We start from the raw sequence: 14,782 nt of genomic DNA, 5'->3' as shown, positions 1-14,782 counted from the left end.
TGATATAATATGCTATTTATATTTTTATTCTTGTAATTTTAAATGGTTCCTGAATGTAAATTTAGTTGAAATTCAATGGTAAGTGAACTCAAGTGAATTCAGGTGGGGAGTATTACGTATTTCCAGCGTCATTCTGACTAGAGGGCGCTGCGTTCGTCCTAATAGTCAGTGGCAGGCAGGATACTAAAGGTGTAAGACGTGGAAGGCAGAGATGCCTAATAATATATCTCTAATTGATTGAAATTTTCGTATATTTTCTTGTAAATAAATGTTGTTATTGTTAACAAAACCTCTTATTATCTCTTGGATGCACCTTTAGTCTCACAGAACCATTAGATGCAAAACTAGTCAAAGGCACATGTTTTCTGCTCCTTGCTAAACTCAAGCCCTTGTATGATGCACTGAGCGGGACGCAAACAGTGGTCCTTCTGGCATAAAGCCCTAGCTCATGAAGAATCGGGGTAACTGTAGATCGTGAAACTCGGGTTCCTGTAGCATTATGCAGCGCACGTGAAAGCTGTGAAACTGTAGCAGCCCTGTGTCGCTGCGCAGAAATTGCCAAATAACTATTTTCATACATCGTCGTGTATCTTGTTCGAACTTCTCCAGGTCTTCTTGATTCTTGATATTCCATTTCTTGATATGGATTCAGTATTCTGAAACTTGTTCCAGAAATTGCAGATGAAACTAGGCGTTATATTAAGCTCTTTAGCCACCTGCGCTTGTAACTAGCCTGCCCAAAATTCACCGATAGCTCTTCATCTCATTTCGTCATCCACACTTTCATGGCTACTTATTTTACCTGTTACCTTATACAATTTACCCATATGTTGCAAGAAATACGGTGAATGTCGTAAATGAGTACAAGTCGGCAAATTGCCAAAAAATCTTCTCGCGCTTTTATTAACTTCACATTCACAGCTCCGCAGACACGCAGATGTAGGTTTAGGTATTCGGAATATTTGCATTATTCTTCGCCAGCATAATTAGTACTTTAGGTTCAATACGTTTAATAAAAATAGGCATAATTTGCAAATTCTCTTGATTTTGCACATGAATGTATTATTTCAGATATAAATTAAAAGATAAAATTTATTCATTGCAAATTTTAATTTAATTGCTTATACAGAAAACTATATTCACAGCAGATGATAAAAATGAAGCGGTTTTTGTCTAAAAAAGTAAATACAAATTTCTGTGTAAAAAATGCTATTATGTTAAAGTAATCAAATTTGGCTTGTAGTAATTTAAATTGTCACTTTTTTCTAAAAATTGAAATGCCTTCAATTTTTGCATTAAATATTAATATTTCTAAAGTAATGTGTAGTTAAACTAAAGCACAACTCCATTTAAATATTTATGTCCTGTGAATATCAGATATGAATAACAAGATTAATTTGCTTTCATTCTATTAAGAATTTTCTCATTTTTAATTTTAGGTATTTTCTTTTTTAAATAGATGAAACACTGAGGTGAGTAAGTGAAAGATTTAAGATAGAATTTAAGTTACCTGATAATTACAAATATTTAATGATTTAACTTTTATTTGTCTTCTCAAACGAAGTATTTTTTGTTTCATTTTGACATTAATTTCTCCGCAGGCTTAAAACAGTATATTTATCATCAGTCGGAAGATGATGGCTATCATGCTGCGAAACTAAAATACATAAATGATTTTTTTAATATTCATGTACATATTACAATTCTTTATTTAGGATGGGAGTCAGACTTTGGATAGGCTATGTGCAAATTTATGCAGATTGTAATATGCGAAAAAATGAAATTAAAATGAAAGATATTTTTGCAAGAGAGGCAGAATAATCAGAACAAAATGGATGCTGTTTACTATGTGTAGTGTACTAGTGAAACACGAAGTATAGTGCACGAACTAAGTGAAAAAAATAACTTCAGATAAAATAAAAAATGTCCTTCGATTTAAAAATAAAAAAAGGAAAGAAAAGGAAAAAAGCTAGTAAGGATGCGAAATTCGAAGACGTGGAGAAATCTTCCAATTGAAACATTTACGAATAATTTACAAACTCAAAACCTCCGCTATCGCAATACAGCGCGCTGACGACACGGCTAACAAAAAGAAGAAGGAATACAGCTCACTTTATGAGCAAAAATAATGAAAAGAATAGATATCACTGTAGCGTCTAATTTATCTAAGTTTCAATAGGTGCATAGTCCAGGTTGTACCTGTCTTCGAAAATTTAGCAGCTGTACTTTATATGATACTTTTTTGTAGTTAATTACTTTATTGGTGGTGTTATTTTGTTGAAGAATATAGTTCCTGGTGTATTTAATATTGACTTTCAAAAATACTGTCCTAGGCTACTGTCAACACCAGTAGGGAAACTTTCGCACTGAGGAAAACAAATTCACATGAAATGAACTGCAAATTTTTTATTCTTAATTTTTTCATAGTTCTGCTTTTGGTAATGTTGAAACTTTTTTAATTAATGTGCCATTAATGAACATAGATATTCGAAGATCATATCCTGAACCAAAGTTTAAATTAACTCGATTTCTGTAATATATGCTGAAATTTGTTTTCGTTAGAAATATATATGTTAGTATATCAAAAACATCTAATAGAAAATGCAAATGACAGAAATGCATGATCCTGGTTAAATGTAATTTTTCATCTCATTTAATTTTCAGTAATATTTTATTAAAACATGATTTCACTCAAGCGAAATTTAATAATGTATGATTTTTAACTTGCACTTTTGTGCATACTTGATTTAAAGACATTCTTTGCAGATACGGTTTTGATATTTACTGCAAAATTAAATATTACAAGCTTGCTCTTTCATCACTAATATTTATACGGGTAAAATAGATAAATTTGGACGGATAAAAAATGAAAACATAAATTAACAATAAATGAAAACCTAATTAAAATAAATTAATGATAACTCATTTTTGAGATCTTAAAATATCTTCGTTTTCCCTAATACATTTTTTGAATGCCTCCATTTGAACTGAAAAACAATTATGCTAAATAAAGTACTATTGTTTATGTAGAGAACTGGATGTTATATTCGGTCGAAATGCTAAAAATACTTTCCTATACACTGAATATATGTACATGAATGCACACACACACACACACACACATATATATATATATATACACGAAAGTAGCAAGACAACATGAATTTTATATATATATATGGTGTGTTTATATGTGTAAGGAAACGTTCTTATTTTTATTTCGTATTATATCAAAATAAATCAACGAATACTTTTGAGCTCCACTTGGCAAAAACAGATCTGGAATTATGATAAAGAGGCTGCATGTGCATTATCAGATTTATATTTAAAGAAAAATGTGATCGGTGTGAGAACGACTGTATAATAACAATAATAAAACGAGAAATGAATATAAGGCATGATAATCGCTTCCAGATCCTCGAATCTATTGGGAATAGATCGAAGGGTCAATAGTTAGTCAGTATCATTCACTGAAGAACAGAAAATTTAGTTCTTCTCTTCCGAAGAAATGAGATGCATCTTCATGTCAAAGTGCCCTGCAATCAAAAATGACAAATTCTCCGTAATTTTCAACATGCGCCATTACGTAAATGAGGATGTAACGTAAATATGAAGACATTTCAAAAGCAAAGTTCTTTTTATTATTTTATTTTCATCTAAGTATTCCATTTTCTCCCATCCTTTCTTCTTTCCTTTTTCCTTTTATTTTCTTTCTTTTTTATTTTATTCTCCTTTTTGGAGCCGGGAATTGCTTGAACAATAATAACAAAAGCATCAATGGTCGGGAAAATGTAAGACGCGATTCGGAGATGTTTTTCGGGCTGCAATAAATCACAGCTTTCAGATGCGGATGGTTTTGCAAATTCGTATAATAGTGATGGCAGGATTTTATTGATAGTCATTAACGCCCTCCCTCTTACCTTATTTGCCCTAAGAATTAGAATTAAATCTATTTTTACTCGGCTGAAACTTGCTGAAAGTAATACAACTTTTATTTAAGAGAGGGAAAAAAATACTTAATTTCTAAACATATATGTTTTAGTGTTTTTTTAGAGTCAAAATGAAAACTGTTTTTCCAAAGCTTTAAACACATTTAAAGCGTTTGAGAAATATTTTCTCTGAATTTATCTTTTATTTTGCTTTAAATTATTAAAATAAAAGTTTAAATAAGGTAGAAAAAAAACGTGTTGGAGTTAGAAAAATAATATTAAGAGAAAGCTGTAAAGAAAATAATGTGGAAACAAATTCTAACGGAAATAACATGAAGAAAAATAGTATTATTATATTTTAAGCTCCACTATCTATCGATTATAATGCGAATAGGAGCAAAAGTCTGATTTCACGTTTTTTTAGAAACGGAGCACTATATAAATCGAAACGAATAATGTCCTGTAATTTCAGATAACTGATATGTTCTCAACACAAAAGTAATCGACACCGCTGAATGGGAATAGGGCAAAACCTTGAACTCTAGTTAAAAATCGAAAATGTTTGCTGAAACCTCCTCATGAAAATCCGGAAAAACTAGCGTTTGTTCAAAGCTTAGTAAACGTTTGTTGAAAATAAAATTAATTTTCTTATTAAGATTTTAAAAAAAGATTAATTTTGCATAAATATTCCTACTGCATATGAACCTCATAGTAGTGAACCCATGCAGTAGGAATACCTCAATAGAGATACCCAAAAGTTCTAGTGTTTACTGTAAACCGAGATCCGAGCGCGTTCGTTGTAGTTTCTGGAACCCTGAGTAATGATCACCGATATCATCATATCTCTGAAAGTAATACTTTATTTTAATCAAATTTATGTATCTGCATATGGAAAATTATAATATCTGTGAATATTCAAAAGTGCCACAAGCACTAACAATGCTTACATTTCCAAAACCTTATAGTATAAAAATAAATGAAAATTAACAATCAAAATTAATCGAATTATTTATAAAATAATTATAATGCCAATGGATGGAAGAACACATTCTTCCAGAAGATAGTCAATGACAAAAGTTTTAAATTCGATAATTTTAAATGGAAAGAAAGAGTTTACTTGGATGACACTTTAGCTCTGCTGCATTTAAAGTTCAGTAAAAGAAACTTTTCATTGAGTGAATGAATGAAATTATAAATTTAAATATGAATTTATAATACGTTTTGGCCATCCATCACAAATGAAAACCTGTATTTGAGACACAGTGTTTTATAAGACAGATAAAACTATAGAATAGTTGACATGCAATAGTAATCTTATAATGGACATATAAAGGAAAAATGGGAACGTTAATGAAGAACATTGTATGATTTAAAAACTTCACATTCTTTATAATAAAAACGAATTCGAACTTATGCTTTCATTAAAAGTCATCTTGAGTTGCATTTCTATTTACAGAATACGTTAGGTTAATTTATTGTAAAGAAATAGTTTGAAATTTGTATACTACTCAAATGATGTTTAAATTAACCATTTGCGCTAAAAAGACGTGCCACGCACGTCGAGATGCTCTTGTCTCAAACCACGAGCGACGTGAACACCACGTCGATACGCATTTATCGCAAAAATGAAAATAACGTGGTGCACACGTCGCCTAACAACGAAATTGTTTATTTCTCGAGTTACAGCTCTGGATTGCACTCGCAGACGCGGAGCGGCGTAAATGAGACAATTTACCGCTTGTTATATTGCAGCGCACGTCACCGCAACCGTGAAGTTTAGTCGTAGCACAAGTGGTTAAAGGGGACTTGTCACTTTTAATACTTCAAAATATCGAATTTTGTTAATTTTCATTTTTAATTTTTAGAAACTGCAAACGTTTATGTGTCAATCGAAAATAACTGAGTCGAAATTTTAGTGATAGAAGAGTCATAATTATGATCTAAAGAAAATAGTTCTGAGGTAAACATTGCCAGATCGAGCATTTGAATCATAACTTGATGTTTGTTCACGTTTATAAAAGCAGCTGCTTATGAATGTCCCCTCATAGACTGCTTTCATTTTTACTATTAATTCGATACTTATTATTTTTTTCGGATTCCTTTATGAATTCGATTCATTTTCGTGATTTCTTGGTTGGTTCTAAGGCGTCAACGTCTGAAATTTTTTATCTATACTATGGCATGACGCTGTGAGGCCGCTGGCTAACTCAAATTCCAACGCGTTCATTCGAGTATTTTATTTAAAATTCATGTGCTAAAATGTTGTTTTTATTTTGACTTGCCAAATGTGCTTATTTTTTATTTTCATTTTGCTTGTTTAAATTTGATGCATGTTTTCATATTATAATTTACAGTCTGAAAAAAGACCTAAAAATAAAGATTCCGTCTTAACCAGTTTACTAATAAGTTCTCTCCTTCAAAACGACTCACTGCTTCCAGTAAAATTAATTTAATGGGTATGCAGGATGATATAAATTTTACGGATTATTTATTTATTGTTTTAAAAATGACAGAAGACTGTGTTGTGCAAAACATTTGCGGATGGAAGTGTAAACATACCATTAAATATTGTAGGTAAACATTCTAAAAATTTAGAATGTCTTGCCATTCTTGTCGTGAACAATAATCTAGTCAAAATTTAGCAATGCTGTGAACGAAAAAATTAGATAGAAGTAAGTTTTATCTTTATTTATGCTACACGTCAAGGACTACCACGTGGAAAATCATTTTGTGGAATAATGCATTTGTCTCCCCCCATTACATTGAAAGTTTACAACTCAGTGAATAAACACATAAAAGATGCCTCTTCTTCGTCGTTAAAAATTCAGCATTCCGTTGTCTTCTGCCCTCGAGGACGAATATTAGTGTAATAATTTGTATTTGGCTGTCAGTGAACATGATAACTGGAAGACCCGTGGTCATACCAATTTATTTAGGGTATACAGTAATAGGAGCATTGTGCGGAAACGTCGTTGATGCTGTAGTGCTTTCTATATTTTGTAAAGGTTTTTAATACTGGAAATATGCGAGATTTGGACAAGAGTATGAAAAATGGAAGGCAGAACATTACAGTAAATTTCAAATAATCCATAGTGTCTCTGCAGTGAGGATGAAAGTTGTTGGGATGCAGCAAATTTTCTCTCGCTCCACTGTTATACACAGCATATTGTTGTTGGAAATGCAGAAATAATCGAGCTATTCATCAGTCAAAATTTTACGGCAAAGAGTTAGCTGTGAGTAACATTATTTGTGTCGGAAGTATTCAGAAAATAGCGGGCATTAGATTACTAAAGTTGAAGCAAGAAATGAAGGAGAAGGAACTTAGTGAAGGTAAAACTCTCAATGGAACCGGTAGCCTTAAGTATGATGTAATAAATAATAAAAAGGTTTCAATTCTGTAAACGAAATGAAAAAGAGAGTATAGGCAATATTTTGCCACAAACGTGTACATAGCAAACAGCGTGTGCAGATGGAAGTATGAAATCCTATAAACAAAAACCTTCACTTTCATTATCTGTAAAGGATGCCGTAAAAGATTTATTTAAAGATCCTATGATGCTCTCTCTCACTATTAGTTGGATATCACATTCCCATTCAGTTATGCACTCTTATCTAAATTTCATAGCATTTCAGTTACCACAAATTTTGCTTCTTCCTTCTACACCCACCCAGGACTCATATCCTGTTCTTAAGCATTAACGCCAAGGCGTTCTCACCGCTGTGCAGATTTAAGTTTAAAATAAAAAGTTTAAAGCGTAACGTAAGTTTGTAGAGTAGCGTAAATGTGGTAGAAGAGGCCTATACCTCTGTTCTCCTTTAATCCTATATAATCAAAGCCAGTCCAGTTAGCATGGCATTATTGCTTAGGAAGACATAGAGAGAGATATAGCAAATGATTCATTCAATGCTTTGATTTGAAAATTGTGTCCTAAAACTTCCGGCTCTAGTTCGAACATTGTAAAGACAGCAGTGAATGAGGCAGTTATTAGATACAAGATAGTCAAACTGGGCAGTTACATGCTTTGAATACACATGGATACTGAATTGGTGATAATATAGTCAAGTTTGCAGTAAACACTAATCAGCATTGTATTCAGTCACCCGAAGAAAAGGCAGATGTGTCTATTATAGAGTGCCACAGAGCAGGAAAATGAATCAAACAGGCTGCAGTAACAGCAGTTGAAGTCGAGGAAGGTATGTATATACAACCGAGTAAATTTAAATTGTTTTAGTGTTAGTTGAGAGGTAATACACGGAAAGAGTTTTAAACGTTAAAAGAGTTTCTTTCGAAAAGGTTATATTCATAATTGAGTACATTTTTAAAAGAATCTGTTACATATACTGATTTTAAAATTTCAGGTAAAGTACACGTTGACGTTGCTAAAAATGTGCACCTACACGTTTTTGATAATTTTTAAGAACTTATTCTCGTGGCGTTAATATTCATTGGTGTTTAAACTTAAATAGCTGAAGTATTATTATACCTAAAACTCTTCGCATCTCAAAACTGTGAAAATTATTACAGTGACGCGCATTTCTTTGGTAGAAACTTGAAATTCAAAAGACAATTTCACGTTTTCCTTATACAAAATACCTGACTATTAGTAGAATAAATTAAGGAACAAAACTACGTATAGAGACGTAATACTGAATATATGACCAAAAATTTAACTTATTAAAACTCTAATATTATTCAAAGCTCTCATTTTTCAGATTGCTTAAAAGTGGTGATTACCCTTATCCCTAACCAAGTCTAAAGTTTATTCCTAAAACATTTCTTTGAAAAGTGCAATGTTTTAATGTCACAAGCCGCAAACCACGTCATTAAAGGACAGCTAGCCTAAAAGTACAGCCGCTTGAAACCATGTTTTACTAATTGCAGTGAATGCACTGAATTCCTTAGTTGAATTACCCTGTCAACCTTGCCATTGATTTTTCTCAGCAATTAGTAAAACATGTTTCAGAGTTCTGTAGTTTTCTTTCTGGGTATTTTTATCTCAATTTTTTTTTTCACAAAACGAAGCTTCTCTACGTAAAATTTTACTGACGTAGTCAATCTCTTGTAGGAATAAGAGTGGATACTGGAAAATGATAAATATTTTTGTCTGAAGTTTCACGACTTACGAGATGTAAAGCGAGTAAATGAATAATAAATGAAGAGATAGGAGATATTGAAAGATTAACACCTTGAACCGTGATGCAGTATGAAACAACACGGAAACACGTTACGAATGGAAACATTAAAATTTGTATGAGACTTAATGAAAATGACTATGTTTCACCTATGAGGAAGACTTTTTCTATTAATTATTTTTTCTTGTAAAGAACTGACCTATAAATGGGACTTTAATGCATGTTCCCTGTGTGGGGGTAGCAAAAGTAAAGTGTTAATTCATATTGCTAATATCTTGATAACTTGAAATGTCTGTATGTGAATCATTACACGGAATTCTTTGTGTTCAGCTCTAGAAATATTAGATTTATTTTCAGAGCAAGAAGCATGAACAATTAGCTATATCCATGTGGAATTTCGAGCCATTTATAATCTAATGTTAGGGCATCTTGACAACACTTACACCCTGACAGCATTCATAAGGTCATGCGAAAATGTCTTATGCATTATCCTTTAAGATAAATGTAACTAAACAATGTTCTACATAAATATCCTTGTCAATAATCTACATCCTTTCAGCAGCACATTGTTTCAATGCAGTAGTCTTTCAACAAGACATCATACAACATAGCTTCTGAAAAACAGCAATGTTACATTTGAATTGTTGATCTTAATCAAACGGGAAACCTACGCAATAAGTTCTAAAAATCACGTCGGACACACTTTTGAGAATGCAACTGCCTCTCGCGTTCCTCCTCTAGCAGCTCTCCTATACCTGTAAACAGTTTTGTTGCATGGATGGGACTGCGAGAGAGACTCATAAATTACTTCATTTCAGTATGACATGACACTGTCAGAGCTGTAAGGTTCTTAGACGGGACCATTTGTATTCGATCTTAGAACCACTATTTTACATCTTCCCTCGCCGATGAATCAACGAAATACTAAATATCATTGAAATATATCCAACAGATCAGGAGATAGTCTATCAAATGTGAAAATATTTTTTTTTAAACTTTAAAACTAATGGAGAATTTTCTATCTTTTTTATATCCCGTTAGAACTTATTTTCTAAAGTATCAACAACTTTCTGCATGAACAAAAGGAACGTACAACTTTAATTTCATTCCAAACTTAGGCAACTTGTAGAGACATTAGGTATTTTTTGAAAGCAGGAAAGATGAAAAATGAGCAATACCCTCGACGGGACTTGAACCTCGGACTTCTCGAATACGCGCTGAGTGTGCTGATCATTACACCACGACGCATTCTAAGAAGGTTGGGAGAAATACCCAAATTTAATGGGCGACTGGGGATTAGGGGACCCATTAGACAAATTCTGGTGGTTAAGAATCATCATTCACAATCTTTTTTAGTTCGGGAGCCACTGTAGAGACATTAGGTTATTTAGAAGCAGGAAACAGAAAAAAATGAGCAATTCACTAGCCGGGAGTCTAACCACCGACCTCTCGAATACGCGTCGAGCATGCTGACCACTACACCACGAAGGCATGCTAAGAAGGCGGGAGAATTACCTTATAAACTCATCTCGTAGATTCAAATAATAAATTTTTTATTTTTTCGATTAGGTCTTGTTTTTTTCTAGACAGGTAAAACCAGTGATGAAGGACATTTTATGGCTATTTCTTCTTCAGTATTACATAAATGCTCTTAACCAATGGATGACATAATTGGGTTATATTTGAAAGGAAAATTGTAAGGTCTCCTCTTTTCCAGGTTTCAGCATCGAAATATGATGAAACCCTTCTGCGATATGAGAAATGCGTTTTTTCTCTTTCAATGTATTTGCAACATTTGTACTTATACAAAAGTGTTCCATGCCCGGAAACATTTTCTCCACAAAAGTTTAAATAGCTGATTCCGTATCGGTGACCCTATTTGCCCACACGGCCAAAGCTTCCAATAAATTAATGCCAAATCGCCTATAAAATTCGTAGGCTATTTTTTTTAAATGAAGCTTTCTTATGACTTTTTCTTGTGCTCTTACCTACAGACACCATAAACATAAAGCCCCGCTGACTTTTTTATGTTATATACATTATAAAATTTTATTGCAAGCTCATTTCTCAGATCAGCACTCGCTTTACGATCTCTTACTTTTTTTAGTCTCAATAGTCGTCAACCCAGCTCTTACAGATATTGGCGTTATAAAAAATTTCATGCAAATACCAATTCCAATGTAATATTCGCATTCGTCCACACGTTTTAATACCTTTAGTTTGAACTCTAATTTGATATGATTTCTTACCCTCTTCTTTATGTGAGATATATTTAAGAAGCTGCACAAATACATGGCACATAAGAGCCTCTAGATAGATAAGACGACTTCAGTGTGCAAAATCCTCCTGTGCCGTCTGATGGCATCATGTAACGTTAATGGTCTCTTGACTGTTATACAATCATTTGCATACTGGTAGTTCACTTAAGGTAGAGAAACCATGAGCACAAATCCCGCCCATTGGGGAGGAATTTAGAGCTCTCTTTGCCTTTTAATTAAACCGCTCGATTAATTTGTTTCTTCAGTATTCACCGTCAAATAACTACCCTAAGTTGTTATATTCAACCTTTCATATGAAGACTTAGAACTCCTGAGGAGTTTAGTTACTTTAATGATGTTAGAAAGAAAGGCCGTCTGGAAGACGACTTGTGCCACTAAATTGAGTTTGTGAATTCGGTTGGCTTTTTTGAGCAATTTCTAACGACTGGTTTGGGAAATTCCTTTTAGCCGGATCTTGCGTACTAGAAGAAATTTCCTTGTTTATTTGAAAGCTCGGGTTTCTCCGCCTTTTTCAGAAGTTCACGCTTTGGTTAGAATTTCAAAACAATCACTATAGCTTGCCACATGATTTTCTTCTCAGTGAATACAAAAGGCTTATCTTCCTTTTCCAAAGCGCAGGCTTTTAAATGGCGGTACCTGGCGAATTAAAAAATTCTGACAGAATTATAGGAGGATGCTTGTGCTCTAAATTACTAATCGTTAAAACAGTGCAACAAACCGTATTTAAGTCCGCAACCTGCTACGGTCTACCGATAGAAAAATCGCTGAAGCAAATTTAACATTCCAGTTCAAATTCCAGCGAAACCATTCCTCCATACAAATCATTCTTTCCAAGAACGCATTCATCCGTATCATTCTTTCGAAGAACTGCATCCACCAATTAAATAGCTGGAAAGAGGAATATTAAAGTTTGGAAGTTAAACTCCTTTTCCACAATTAATGACAAGTTTTGAGTTTAGGCTACTGGAATGTGGCAAAGCACTCAAGATCTCTATGCCCAAAGGGATTGATGGGAGCCAACAAGTACAACTTTGCAATGGTTCTAACATTGCCTTTAAGGAATGCCAAGGTATGGAAAGACCCTTTTGTGAGGTTATCGTATTCTTTCCATGCTTCCCAAAGAGCATACGACGTTGCAAACTAGTCCGAGAGATTGCAAAGTGGTTATGGTAACTTTTACGACGTCTTTACAACGTTGAGAAGACACAAATTATTTGCCGTGTCATCTTGGCAATTTGTCGACGTCGCTGAAACGTCATGATATGACCGCTTTTAGACGTGGTCGTTTTAGCATTTTTTTTTTTTTTTTTTTTTTTTTTTTTTTTAGTTCACGAGCATTAATTATTTTTAGAATGAAAAGAGACTATATCTGCCATTTCAAAAATCTGAAGTCCGCATAAGATTTACTTTGCAATGTTTCATTACTTTATTTCATCTAAGTATATTAATCTAAGGTAGATTCATCTAATGAAATGTAAATTTAATATAAATACTTTTAATTTATTAAATTTAATTAGTACTAAAATACGTGCTAAATAATTGTTTAAAATTTTGTTAAAATAATTAATACTTAACATATTTTTTTATAAATATTATAGCAAAATGCAACTAATCTATAAAGTATGTAATTAAGTTATGCATTTTATATAATGAAAAAATCATATTTCCGAAATCAATGCAAATCACGTGTTAGCAACTATTTCACTACTGAAATATGAATTTATTTCTTATTTTTTGAAGTAAGGACGAATTCACGGCTGTCCAATATATATGGCGGAAGAAGAAGCAAACCTGTACTTATATAATGAATACTTAATTATAACGAACATCTGCAGATTTGCCGGTTTTGGCTAGCTGCCAAATTCGACCAAGCAACTGCTCAATTAATTCAGATTCTAGCAGTTCTTTCAAATCATTGGGTAATGATGCCATATGTAAGGCGTTTGAAAAGACTTACTTCATGTTTCAAACTGAATCAAGCAATGGCTGATATAAATAATATTGCTTATATTAAAAGTAAATGTAATGCACTGTCAATCAAAGAACGCATTGTGAATCTTCTCATTGTTCTGTATCTATTTACTACAACTGCCTTCAGCGAGTGAAATTATCCTGAGAATGCGGAATTTGTGCTTATTTTGTGTGTGAATATCTGCTATTGTGAATCCAGTGTTCGTGAAATAGTGTCTCTGTAGTCTATAGTGGTCTGTGGAATATAGTGTTCGTGAAATAGTGTCTCTGTAGTCTATAGTGGTCTGTGGAATATAGTGTTCGTGAAATAGTGTTTCTGTGGTTCGAGAAATAGTGTCTGTCTCCAAACGCTGTGGTTCCAGCAGTGCAATATTTGGATAAACTTACTAGCTTTGTGCTTCGGTTATAACGTTATAAGTGCTATATCGCATATCATTCATATTAATCGATTATTGTGTTCATATTAAAAAGTTGGCTTTCAGAATTAATTCATACAAAACCAAAAATAACATACAACGGTGAGCCACTTTCTGGTATGCTTAAAATGCAATGAATACAGAAGCAACAGCAATTCAAACTGTTATGGTATGTTCATTATTTTCAAAATACATATATATTATTGGACTGGTACCAGTACTTAATATGCCTGCTGAAGATGAATTAAATATATGTTTATAAGCAATTAATTAATTATTAAAATTAATAATAATGCACATTCTATAGTATATTGTGTTTTGTACAGTATGCAGAAAAGGTGAATGATTTTAAACAGTGTATGAAATGTATGATCGAAAATATAGTGTTAAGGAACCATTAGCATTTCTATGAAATATTGTAATCTATAATTATGTGATATTTAATTGTGTAATATCAAAAACACTAAATATTTTTTATTGATTGCAAATTGCAGTTTTATTACTTTTCGTTTGGTATCCATTCTTCTAAACACTGTGTAATTCGCGTTTTTTTAAATGTTGCCGTTATGTATGTTTATTAGGTTATCTCAATAAATGACTGTTGGAAATCAACTTTTATTTTTTATTAAATTTAAGTATATTCTATTTTCTTCGCTTACTTTTTATGTGCTTGTAATAACAAAGAAATTCATAATAAATAGAAACAAAAAGTTTCATCGTTTAACGAGCTTACTTTAACGTACTTAGCTTACTATCGTATACTATATTATTTCAATTATTTCTGTACAGTAACAAAAAGAAAAGTTATTGATTATTAAAAAGTACATGAAATTATCATTGTAATCTAGTACCACTACTCTAAAATGTAGAAACTAAAAATAAGTAAATACATTAACATATGATTGAAAGAAATGGTGTTAAAAATCATCAGCATTACTAGTGTAAATACTGCGATCCGTAATTATTGCACTTTTAATTGATTACTATTTAAAAAACACAAATATTTTTTTATTAATTGGAAATTTTAGTTCTGTTACCTTCCTTCTGCTGTTTA

Source organism: Stegodyphus dumicola, chromosome X1 (genome assembly GCF_044657685.1).
Source record: "Stegodyphus dumicola isolate Sdum_Otavi_A_Nest chromosome X1, ASM4465768v1".
In the NCBI taxonomy this organism is placed as follows: Eukaryota; Metazoa; Arthropoda; class Arachnida; order Araneae; family Eresidae; genus Stegodyphus; species Stegodyphus dumicola.
This window is presented reverse-complemented; position numbering follows the sequence as displayed.